At 39.8% G+C, this 12,224-nt stretch overlaps 1 protein-coding gene across 2 annotated transcripts in view; it reads left to right on the forward strand.

The window, feature by feature from the left end:
* Positions 1 to 12,224, forward strand: part of SRFBP1 (serum response factor binding protein 1) — an 88,642-nt gene that overhangs the window by 52,538 nt on the left and 23,880 nt on the right. The gene's annotated exons all lie outside the window — the stretch shown is intronic.

Genomic DNA, 12,224 nt, shown 5'->3' on the forward strand with positions numbered 1-12,224 from the left:
ACCTCCATCCCGGGGTCGAGCCTCCGCGCCCCGTAACGACCCCTTAATTAGGAAAAAGCCCTCATCAAATAAACCTTCGACTACGAACTTGGTTTTCTGCGTGTGAGTCACGCGAGAAATATTACAGGCGCCGCTCCTCCCGAGCGGGTTCCCATTGAAAAGCGAAATTTCGCCTGGCAGAGACCCAGCGCACAGAGCCCCCGGCGCAGCGCAGGGGGGTGGGGACGTACATCCCGAGGTGACCCCACAAAGCACGGCCTGCCTGGCAGAGCTTGGTGCTCCCCGGGTTGGGAGGCTGCTGTGGGCAGGTGCCCACCTTGGGTCAGCTCTCCTGCATGCTGTCTCGCTGAGTTTTGTTTCCTTTGCATGTTGCTTCAAGTGGTTCCCAGGCTGTGGCTGAAATCCTGCCAAATGCAGCCCTGTGCCACAGTGGTGAGGGGCCGTGAGGGCTCATATGTCCATTTAGTAGTAGCAGCAGCTTCTGGCTTCCCAGTTGCTCTCTACAGCCCATGAAAAGCGTGGAGTGCATCCTGGGCACTGCCCTCATCCCAGCAGGCCGGCACTGTCCATAGGGCCAGGCAGCTGCCCCACTGCTGACACCAGGAATCCAGTGCTGCAGGCAAGCAGGCAGTCATAAGCATGGCTCCTTCCTTGCAGTCACACAGGTAGCCTTCAGGGTGGGATTCTCTATGAAATCAGTGGTCAGCTGTTTGGAGGACATCAGGAAGCAGTAAGCAGGTATTTGTAAGAAGAGAAAGTCTTCTCAAAACTTACAGGCTTTGGTCCAAGAAAACCTAACAAAGTTTGACAAGACAACACAAGGTCCTGCACTTTGGTTGGGGCAATCCTGAGTATGTTTACTGGCTAGAAGACAAAGTCTTTGAGAGCAGCCCTGTGGAGAAGGACTTGGACTCCTGGTGGATGGGAAGCTGGGCATGAGCCAGCAGTGTGTGCTTGCAGCCCAGAGGGCCAGCTGCATCCTGGGCTGCATCAACAGGGAGATGGCAGCAGGACAGGATTCCCCTCTGCTCTGCCCTGTGAGGTTCCATATGGAGTACTGAATCCAGGCCTGGGGACCCCAACACAAGAAGGATGTGGAGCAGGCCCATATGAGTCCATGAAGATGATCAGAGGGCTGAATACCTCTCCAACAGAGAAAGGCTGCAAGAGGTGGGCTTCTTCAGCCTAGAGAAGGCTTTGGAGTGACTTCGTTGCATCTTTCCAGAACCTGAACAGAGATTATAAGTAAGAAGGGGACAGACTTCTTACAAGGCCAATTAGTGATAGGACATGGGGTAATGGCTTTAAGTTAAAAAAGGGAAGATTGAAGTTTGCTATTAGGAGAAAATGTTCCACCCAGAGGGCAATGAGGCCCTGGCACAGTTGCCCAGAGAAGCCGTGGATACCCCATCCCTGGAGGTGCCTAAAATTGGATGGGGCTTTGGGCAGGCTGATCTCATGTGTGGCAACCAGCCCATGGCATGGAGGATGGAACTGAATGGGCTTTAAGGCCCCCTCCAACCTAAACCGTTCAGTGATTCTGTGATTCTTGCTTGAGTACCTCAGCACTCAACTGAGTGTTAGTTCTCACTGCTGGCCAGCACCAGGCTGGTGGGGAGCATCCCCTGGGGCAGATCCTCTGCCACAGCCAGTTGCTGGTATTTTTCCACAAATAGGATGTGTCTGACAGTCCATATTGGGCTCAGCTGAGCAGCTTACTGGGGCTAGGTTGGATTTTCTTATTCATCACAATTTGTGGGCCGTTTGTCCCCTCAGATCATTCTAGTTGTGGTTTTGATAGTATTCTTCTCTGCTTAAGGTTTGGAACAGTCAGTGACTAAGAATGAGTAAAATGGAAAGGTTGAAGACAGGGAAAATACAACACTGAAGAAATTAGATCTCTGCCTTTCTAATCTTCCTCTAAATCTTACTGATGTTACAAACAGCAGGTTGTTTCCCAGTGTGTGATATTAGAAAATGTTTCCACGCTGTGATACTCTAGCCATTTTTTTCTCCCTCTTTTTTCTTTGCCTGAATAAGTAATTATTTTTCATGAAACTACATATACAAGGATGCAGTGCAGTTGATGGTAGTCCTGCCCATTTATCAGCCATTCACATTGTTTGCCATTTTTTTTTCCACTACCATTATTTGCTAAGTAATCTGTTTTATAAATCACAAACAACACTGGAGAGTCTCAACCTTCATCTGTTGGATGCTCATGGCCATTCAGCAACTGTCCTCTCCCCACAGGTTGCCTAGCTTTTTTGCTTGGTCCCTTTTTCACCTTGGTAAAGCCCATCAACAGCTGTGACCAGAGGTAGCATGGTGAAAATCTCTTGATAAGACCTTAAAATTCTTATAAACAAGACAGATTAAGTGACTGCTTTAGAAAATGCCCTAAAAAATGGCAAGTCCTCAGCCACTAAGTTTTCTCATGAGTTTAATGCAGCTGCTTTGTAAAGACCAGTTCTAATGCTGGTTTGCATTTCTCTTAATGACGTATGCATTTGCCTGCTTATTTCAGCTGTGTGACTGGAATGCTTTAGTGCATCTTGCCCTGGGATTTTTATTTCTGCCACCCACAGAAATAAACAGAGTATTTACAACTGAGAAATTTAATTCACCCTCCTCAGAGAATTACACTAATAGGAGCAGATATTAGTATGCAAAACCAAGTAACTTCTTAAAACCTAAGATTAGGATGTGTTCTACATTTAAACTTAATCAGTAAATCATTGCACTCCACATTCAAAGGTTAGATGTGGAAAAATGTTCTTAGTTAATGTGTGATATTGGAGCTCTCCTTACATACACACCGTTGTTGAACAGCAGTTGTGAATCTCAAAAAACACTTGTATTTAAAAAAAAATGCCTCAAAGCCATCTGGATTTGTCATGTATTTGTCATGTCTTAGCACATATCCTTAGAAAGAGATTTTAATGTTCTTTATGCTGACTTTGTTCAGTGTGCTGATGAAAGCAGTCTGGGGTGATTTAAAAGCACAACTAGCTTACAACAGTTAAACTACTATGTTTAATTTTGTTTCTAAAAGATTATCAACTAATTTGTGTCCTTGTGTAACATAAAATTGGGTTTTTACCTACAAGCATATGCATGAAGCAAGAAATACAAATTCTTTTATAAAATCTTAACATAAGACTGGATAACCTTAAAATACATTAAGTGTATTTTCTTGAGGCTGGTTTTATTTGTTATTGAAAGGTTGGTTGCTGAGGAGTTACTATGAGGAAAGGCTTGAAGAGTGGTGGCTGCCTTCAACTTCCCGTATTTGAAAAAAATTTACTTTACTCATCTGTGAGTTATGCTTGAGTAGGCAAAGTACTTACTGTGTTTTTTTTCTGTCTGCATAAGCAATGAATCGCAAATAGATTATTCAAACTTATCTTGTTTTACACACCTTATTGATCCGATTTTATAACTTTGTCACTTTTGTGTTCAAGTACTCAAAATTGGGCACTTTTGTTGCACATCAGAACATTGGATTTCCCTTAATCCCATTTATCAGCAGGTCCAAGTATCTTTATTTAGAAATACATTGTTAGTGCACTGTGGGAAAGTTGCTAATGGTGAGGAGTCCCCCTTAATTGTTTGAACTGTTGGGGTAAGATATTCTTCACAGTACATGACCTTAGCTGGAAACTTAAGGACACTAAGATTCAGGTTTGTGACGAGATTTTTTTTAACAAACCAACTTAATTAGAGACCAGGATCATAGAGTTTCCCTGACATCAGTAGGCTTTGGAGAAGACTCTATAGGAATTTGCTTTTTACAAAACCTAATTTTCTAGTTAAATTTAGCTGCTGTTTGATTTTGAAGTCTCTCATCAGGCAGCTTCCTATGACCACAAGTAAAATGAAAAGGTAAACTTTCAGACTTTTTTCCTGCTCTGAATTTATAAGGGAACGCATATATTTTTCTAACTTTAATGATCTTGTCCATTTGTCAAATGAAAAGAAAGTGTAGAATTTTGCTAGTAGGTAGTCTCCTCAATTCAAATTAGAAGACAGATTGTCACCTAGATCCTATCTAATAGTTAGGGTTAATCTTTTTGCATGACAAAACTTGTCTTACAGTTTTTATACACTACGTAGACCCATTAAATTGCACATATCTACTTCCAATGTATAAATTTAAACACAGTTGTGAATCTCTGCAGAATCAGACAGAATCATCAGGAAAAACCATTACAGCAGCTGAGGTGAGTCTTGGTCTCTCCTGCTGTGAGACTTGAAGATGAACACTTTCTTACATCAGTACACTTTTTGTCATACTGAACTTTTGCAGTGAAGTTATAATAGCAGTGTTTTAAAAGTTTTGACTGTTAATATGTTATCTGAATGGTTTGAAGATTTCTGATTCTGTGGATGTACAGAATGTACAGGATGTACCTGAACCTGAGTAAAAGCAGCATCATGAAAATTGAACCAAAGACAAACATTCTTTTTTGAATTTGTAGTGTATTTCATCTCTGATTATTGTTCTCTAGCTACCTGTAGGTCTCTGAAAAGTTTCTATAACAAGTGAGATGTCTAAAAATGGGAATAAATAACTGACAAGTATTTCAAATTCAGTCAGAGATTTGAAAATCCACCCAGGTTATTTCCTTCCTTATGTCAGCATCAGTGATGAAAACTTGTCTGTGAGGTATTCATTGCAGTATTACACCAAATTTATCATCAGTAATAAAGCCAAATATGTTCATTCTGATTTCAGGAAATCACCTAATAATTAAAAGAAAGGAGTAGTAATTCAAGATGCTAAGAGCAAAGTGCCTGCCACTAGGGCAGTAATGCATGTGAGAGGTACAAGCTGGTTTCCCTTAGCAAAGTTTAAAAACTAAAACTGGGTTTGTACAGAGCATGTGTAAGTTACGTATTTCTGATCAGCTCTCAGGGGTCTTCATAAGCAGAGTTGTGTCCTCAACAGCTGCTTGCCATCTCAAACATGGATGATGTAACTCCATTTACTATAATGCAGTGAAAAAAAAGAAAAGAAAAGAAAAGAAAAGAAAAGAAAAGAAAAGAAAAGAAAAGAAAAGAAAAGAAGAAAAGGAAAAGAAGAAAAAACCAACCTGAAAAATTTAGTTAAATTCAGAAAAAGCAAATGTTTGGCTAAACAGTTCTGCACACAGGCATTTCTTGTTTGTGACGGGGCGGTGGAATGAGTCTTCCCTTCTGCCAACAGACATTTTCCTCTAAGAAAAAAAAGCACATGTAGTAACCAAGCTAAGAAGAACTTAAGAAAACAATGAGTCTGAAATTAAGGCAGTCAACATTCCATTCTGGGATCAAGAACATCAAGCATGTAGGGAAAAGAATGGATGACATTCCAAATTAGCTGTTTTTCTTTCCTCTTCAGTGGAAGAGAAGCCCTTGTGAATCTAACATCATGGTAAAGCTGGACACGCTTGCAGAAACTTTGGAACATTATTTCACTGTGCATTTCATCAAAGATTTAGACTGTGGCAGCAGTGTCCCTAAAACACATCTAACTCCATAAAAAATAGCATGAAGGAGCTCCAGATAAGCTGTATCTCATTCATCATCATTACTAAGTTGCTTCCTCTACCAGTAGAAATGCTTAGCTGTCCCATATACCAGGATCATTCTTTTCTATCTAGTGCATAGCATTTTTGCCTTCATAATCACCCCTGTATTTGTGTGGTTGTCACAGAGATAGGTGATCCTCATTTTTCCATCGATATCTGATTAAAATAGCAATCTATAATAGCATTTGTAATGCAGACTCAAATGTGATAGAGGTGCTACAGCGATGAATAACCGGCAGAGGCACTCCAGTATCCTGGCAGCTAGTGTATTAATTGTCTTCTACTGTCACTGTCTTCATTGGAAAATTTGTAGCCAGTACACCACAAAAATTATACCTTCACTTTAGCAGACAGAATTACCTTGGTGTTGTATGCAATGTTCTTAGAGGTATCAGGGAGAATAGAAATATAGTTTGCAGATTGTATTCAAATTGAGATAAAGAAGAATACAAACCAATCTTAAGAATCAAATTCTCCACAGTGAATCTATTTTCAGCAGCATACAGAAACTTATCTGACAAAGGTTCTTCTCTTAATAGAGATGCAGGTTAAGGCTTCATGAGATATATTGTAGTAGCTGAGTTCCCATGTACATATATAGTATAATTTAGGAATCTATCAGCAATTAATCCCTGCTGGATGTCTCTAGCAGCCTTCACTCTATCTGCTGTTCTCAAGATGTAAATATGTACTATGGGAGGCAATATGCATCTAAAATAAATACCCTTACAAATTCAGCTCAGTCTTGGCTCCTAGTGTCAAACAAAAGTTTGATGTTACCAAGATATATTAGCCCTATTTTGCTTGTAAGACAGTTTATCTCTACATCTTCAAAAAGAAGTTTTTGAGCAGATTAAGTGATCAAATCTGTTACAGAATACGAACATTTCCACTCCTAGAACAAGTCACCTTGCATACCATGGAATAAATATTCCCGTCTGCCTAAACTGATTGTCTGGAGAAGCGAGCATTTCTTGGTTGCTGTGTGTTTCTTTCCCTAGTTACAAGTAGCTATGACTTACCTAGGAAGATTGAAACAGATGATGTCTAGTTTAATGAGTCTTGGTAAAAACTGGATACTTATTTACTTTCCATGTAAAAAGGAGAGAGCACTAAGCCCACTGAGAAATAATTTGCTTTTCATATTCTGATATGCAGAAGCTACTCTCTTACAAAGAGAGGCTGAGGCTGCTGGGGTTGTTCAGTCTGAAGAAGAGCAGGCTCCAGCAAGACCTCTTTGCTGTCTTCTGGTATTTAAAGGGTGCTTATAAACAGGAGGGAGAACAAATTTTTATATGGGTAGTGACAGGACAAGGGGGAATGGCTTTAAACCAAAAGAGGGGAAATTTAGGTTAGATATGAGGAGGAAATTCTGTACTCAGAGGGTGGTGAGGCCTTGGCACTGATGTCCAGAGACACTGTGGGTGCTCCATCCCTGGAGGTGCTCATCAGGCTGGATGGAGCCCTGGGCAGCCCACTCTGGTGAGGGGCGGGCAGCCCACAGCAGGAGAGATAGACTGGCTGGGGTTTAAGGTCCCTTCTACCCAACTCTGTGATTCTATGATTCTATGATTATCCTACCTGCTGCATTATCTTGGTCCTGTTATCCTTCCTTTTTACTGCTCCTTTTCTTCCCAAATTGTTGTGTCTTCTCCAGCCAAATCGCAAGCTCTCCAGAGCAGGGACCATAGTGTCGTATGTGCAGGCTCAGTGATGATCACAGCAGGCACTGAGTCTGTCCGTTACTTTTGGCCACTGTTGCAACATGAATAGCAGTGCTGAATACAGAATGCTGTATTGAACAGATGCTGCATTTAGAACACGTGAAAGCCCTCATGCAGCTCCGTGTATTATTGAGCAAAGCTGACACTCAGCAATTCTGACTCAAATATAACACTTTCCCTTTGGTCTAATTTTCATCATAACATTTTGTCTCACATACCAATATTATGAACTTTTTTACTATTCTGCTCTGTAGGAGAATAGTAGATCCTTTTTGAAATGCGTTCTTAATCTAATTCCTATTTTCATCCACAGGTAATTATCAGATTTCACTTTGGGTCTTTACATTGCTGAGATGATTGAAGAAATAAAACATTAACTCATACAGTTTTGCTTATAAAAAGATGTTGAAGGTATATCAGGGTAATGACTGTACTATTTATCAATTACGAGTCATTGAAAAGAGGTGCATAGTGCTTTTTCAGCTTTAATGTGTTGATATGAAAGTTGGGAAATCCTGTATTCTCTTCACTGTGAGCAAACTGAAGAACAGCCTCTGAGAGAAAGCACAAAAATTGTCATAGCATGCCAAATTGTTTTTTAGTGGGATTTATTTTTACCTATTTTGAAGCCTAACAGCAATTGATTTAAACTGCACTACATATATGCCAGTTTGAAGTATTTTAAATTATCTCAACATGTGGTGTCATTTAATCAAACCATCCATGGACGTACATTTTCAGAGAATTATATTTTAATGCTTTCAGTTCACAGTTCAATTTCAGTTGAAAACTTTAGTGGAAAATTGGTAATTCCTTTCATTTCTGTAAGGAGAACACCTTCACCAGCTCCACACTGAATTACATTGTCCCCTGTGGTATACTCAGGTCAGGTGATGGGGTAATATTGCCCTGAAGGTCTACATGGGGATAGGAGATGGGGTGAGAGAGAGAACAGAGACAACACTTCACTACTGAGCACATGACTTCTCTATATCTTTGGAGTCACCAATCTACAGCTGTGGTTTCACAGTGACCGGCTTTGTATGAATTATCTGTGTGGTGGCATGGGACATAAAGACATGAGAACGGAACAAATGGAAACAATTAAACCTCTTACTTGTCCTACCAGTAAACCTACAGCTGAAACTACAGTTTTTCATCTAGTAAAGTTTCACTGTGCTACTTTCCTTCTTTACTTTTTCTCATTTAACAAAATTTCATTGTATCTAAATACAATTTCCATGTGTAGCCAAGTTCTGTACAAAGATCTAAACAAACACACAGACCACCATAAACAAATACAATCCTAAACTTTAGGAAATTTTATATTTCTGGGCCCCATCCTTACTTTTTTGTAGGGGAAATTAGCAACAGGGTAGCTGTAGAAAGGAGCTACGCTTCTACCCTTCCTAGGGTATGAAGGCATACCATCCCCAAGATGTTCTTTTTCTAATGAAAAGGTCATTGGACTGCTCTACTGGAATCAAGCTTTGTTGAGGAAGCCAGAAAATCAGTAAGGAATAAAAAGTTCTTGATGTGGCAACATTATCTTGGATCTCTCAAGGCATAAAGAGCAGAGTTCATGAGAACTTCCCTAGGCTTCCCTAGGAATCGTGTCATTGGAGGAGACTGTAGGAAGAGAGAACCTGGAGAAGTTTTGGCAAGTGTAAGGAGAAATGGTGCTACTTAAGGAGGATGAAACTTACTGAATGTCTGGCGCTAGAAGCAGGCATTCCCCTCACAGACATGCAGGAGACTCAGAGTGTCTGGATTCCTGTTTAAATTTTTATGGACAACACTCAATTGTAGCAAATTACTCCCATGGAAATCAGCAGAGTTACATTAAGACAGAACTTTGCACATGATAGTGGAGCTTTTAACATGTTTGTGCACGTCCTGTGATGTATTTTTTTTAAAGTAAAAGTTCCTCTAGGTACTGTATATTTCATACTTTTTATTGTAACTCACACTTTGCATTATATTTTATATTAAAATTGGAATGATTTCCAACACCACTCTACCACTGTAGAACACTGAGCAATTACATTTTAAATTTTACTGATGTGGGAAGTAGAAGCAGAGCACAATGTAAAATGCCTGAGCTGATTAGCAAGGGGAAGATGTTGTCTTTCTCATGCTGTCTTCACTGCCACATGTCTTTACAATGGTACTTTCCTGTTCTTAAAGGTTACTATTTCCTAAAGATGCAGTAATAACAAGTATAGTTTGCATTGCATCATAGAAGATTCTAAAGCACATTATGGAAAGCTCATCCACTGCTGTTCGTTGCACTTCATGGAGCATGTCATCTCAGTTGCAGCGTTTTTACTGAGCAGTGTTGGATAGGAAGTAAGTGAAATAGCTTTCCCTGGAGGTTTTTGTAGAAACCTGCTGGGAAAGCTATATGGAAGATTATATGTGTTAGAATTTGGATTGGAATTTGGATTTGCAAAATTTCAAAGCCAGGAAGACATATATAGTCTAATCTTCTGTATAATACAGCCCATAGAATTTCACCTAGTAATTTCTGCATAAAGATTATAATTAGTAGCTGAGCTAAGATAGCTTTTTTAGAAAGACTGTCTTGAATTAAAGATTTCAAATGATAGAGAACATACCACATCCCAAAGTCAAGGAGTTTTTTCTTTTCCCCTCAAAACAAAACATAACTGTGTGTTTTATGTATTGAACGCTTCTGTTGAGGTAGTTGTCTTCAAGAGAGCATCCACAAACAAAAGCATACCTGCCACACAAACATGAGCATGTTTTAAGCATAAAAACTGGTAACTGGAAAAGACAAAAAAAAAATTAAAGCAACATTCTGTTCCCTGTCTCTGTTCACACCTTTGAAAGTTCCCTTCGTTCATGACGGACTGGCAGGGTTGTGCAGCTCTGCAGCTCTTTTTAAAAAGGATCTCTACCATTATTTTGGAGTTACTTTTCTCATCCTTCATTGGTTTGCTCCCAGTGAGAAAGGAGCACTTTGTTGTAGAGAGGCTGGATGTGATGCCTCTTGTGCATGCAGTCTTTATTTCAAATGATGGAGTGAAGCTTAGGAGGAAGTTTTTCACCCAGAGGGTGGTGACGCACTGGAACAGGTTGCTCAAGGAGGTTGTTGGATGCCCTATCACTGCAGGCATTCAAGGCCAGGCTGGATGTGGCTCTGGGCAGCCTGGTCTGGTGGTTGGTGACCCTGCACATAGCAGGGGGGTTGAGACCAGATGATCATTATGGTTCTTTTCAATCCAGGCCATTGTAGGATTCTGTGAGACTAAGACAGACACTGGTGAGTGTCAGCTGGGGGCCATCAGAGAGACAGACACCCAGAACCGTTTCCTAGATCAGGATATCTCATATATAAGCACCTGACAATGACAGTCTGAACACTTCTTCTGCTAGGGTGACCAAACAGGTTGCTTCATTTTCCCTTTTGTTACAGGTTTTTGCTTTCTAAACATTGAGAGTGGAAATATTACTACACAGCCTAAAAAATTTTATTTCTTAACCACTCTAAATTTATTTATTCAGGTCACATTATCACAGCAGTGGAGTTGTTCTTTCTTAAAGTTTCTGCCTTGTTTTACTGATTCAGGGTCTGCATTCCAATGTAAGGGCACGCTGGGCAGAAGCACCGCTTTAAAAAAAAGAGCCTGGAACAGGGAAACACAAAGCTCCACGTATTCAGTCCTGCTTCACAATTCGCTATTTTTGCCACAGTGTGAAATGCCTCAAGGAAAATGTATCTGGTATCTGCAGGCTAGGTTGCTCTCCTAGGCATTAAAAGAGGCTGGGAGGTAAGGGAGAATTTCCAAGTGCTAAACACATCCAGCCCTGTCTCAATCTCTCAGCATCCTGTGTTGCCCCACTGAGCATCCTCCTCCCTGTGGCAGCATGCTGATAATACTTTTATAAAAAATAGAAGAACAAAAGTGTGGTAGTTTTATTCATACTGCATGAAATCACGCTTTCCTAACTATATTTAAATACGTTATTTCACAGAGATGTTCCAAACAACGAAAAAATTACATACATTAAGTGTGAGGTAGTGATATCCTTGAGAAAAACAAACTCAACTCATTTGAACCCATGAAAAACTAAGCACCGAGGTTAAGCCATAAAATGTGGCAGTACATTTCTCACCATGGTAAACCACTGGACAATTAGGTATGCAGGCAATGTGTGTTTGTTTGCTCCCACGGATACTGAAAGTATTCTGAATTCCTCAGGACTTCAAATATTATATTATAAAATGTTAAACCAATACCTTTAGGACAAAAACAGAATCCAACACATACCACTTAGATTATTAAAAGGTTGAAAAATTAAAAAAAAAAATAACAGGACTCTAGCTTCTGAAGAATTTTTCTATTGGAAGGTATTTCCACTTCAGCTATAAAAATCTCCAGTCTAAACCCCTGCACTTGTTTACACCTGAGAATAATGACGTACCTTATTCATTTGCTTTTGGAAAAGGTTATTTTTATTTCAGCCAAAGCAGCTTTAAAAAAAAAAAATACTATGCATTTTTGAAGTTAGAAGTTACCATGTCTTTTTAGAGCGAGTATCCTGTTAAAGAAAACTAAGAAAATTACATGTTTCAATCCAATAGGACAATTTATTGTTGTTTATGTCTGCAGTGGATCTAACAGCAACACATATAGCAACAGGCTTTCTTTCTGGGAAAACCTAACAAAAACTGTCCTCATTTTGTTAATGAACAGACAGATTTTTCCCCAGAGTCACCAAATGTTAAACATTCTGAAAAGATCAAAATGCAATAAATAAACTTCTTAAAAACAGTATGCTTTGGGAAAGAATCAACTCGGAGTGTATTCATGTGAAGATTATTGTGAAAGCAATTTCTTAGAACAGATCTTTGTAATGGTTTTTCCACTTCTAAATGCTGATTGTTGTTCCTTTCCCCCCC

The sequence above is a fragment of the Meleagris gallopavo genome, chromosome Z (assembly GCF_000146605.3).
Source record: "Meleagris gallopavo isolate NT-WF06-2002-E0010 breed Aviagen turkey brand Nicholas breeding stock chromosome Z, Turkey_5.1, whole genome shotgun sequence".
In the NCBI taxonomy this organism is placed as follows: Eukaryota; Metazoa; Chordata; class Aves; order Galliformes; family Phasianidae; genus Meleagris; species Meleagris gallopavo.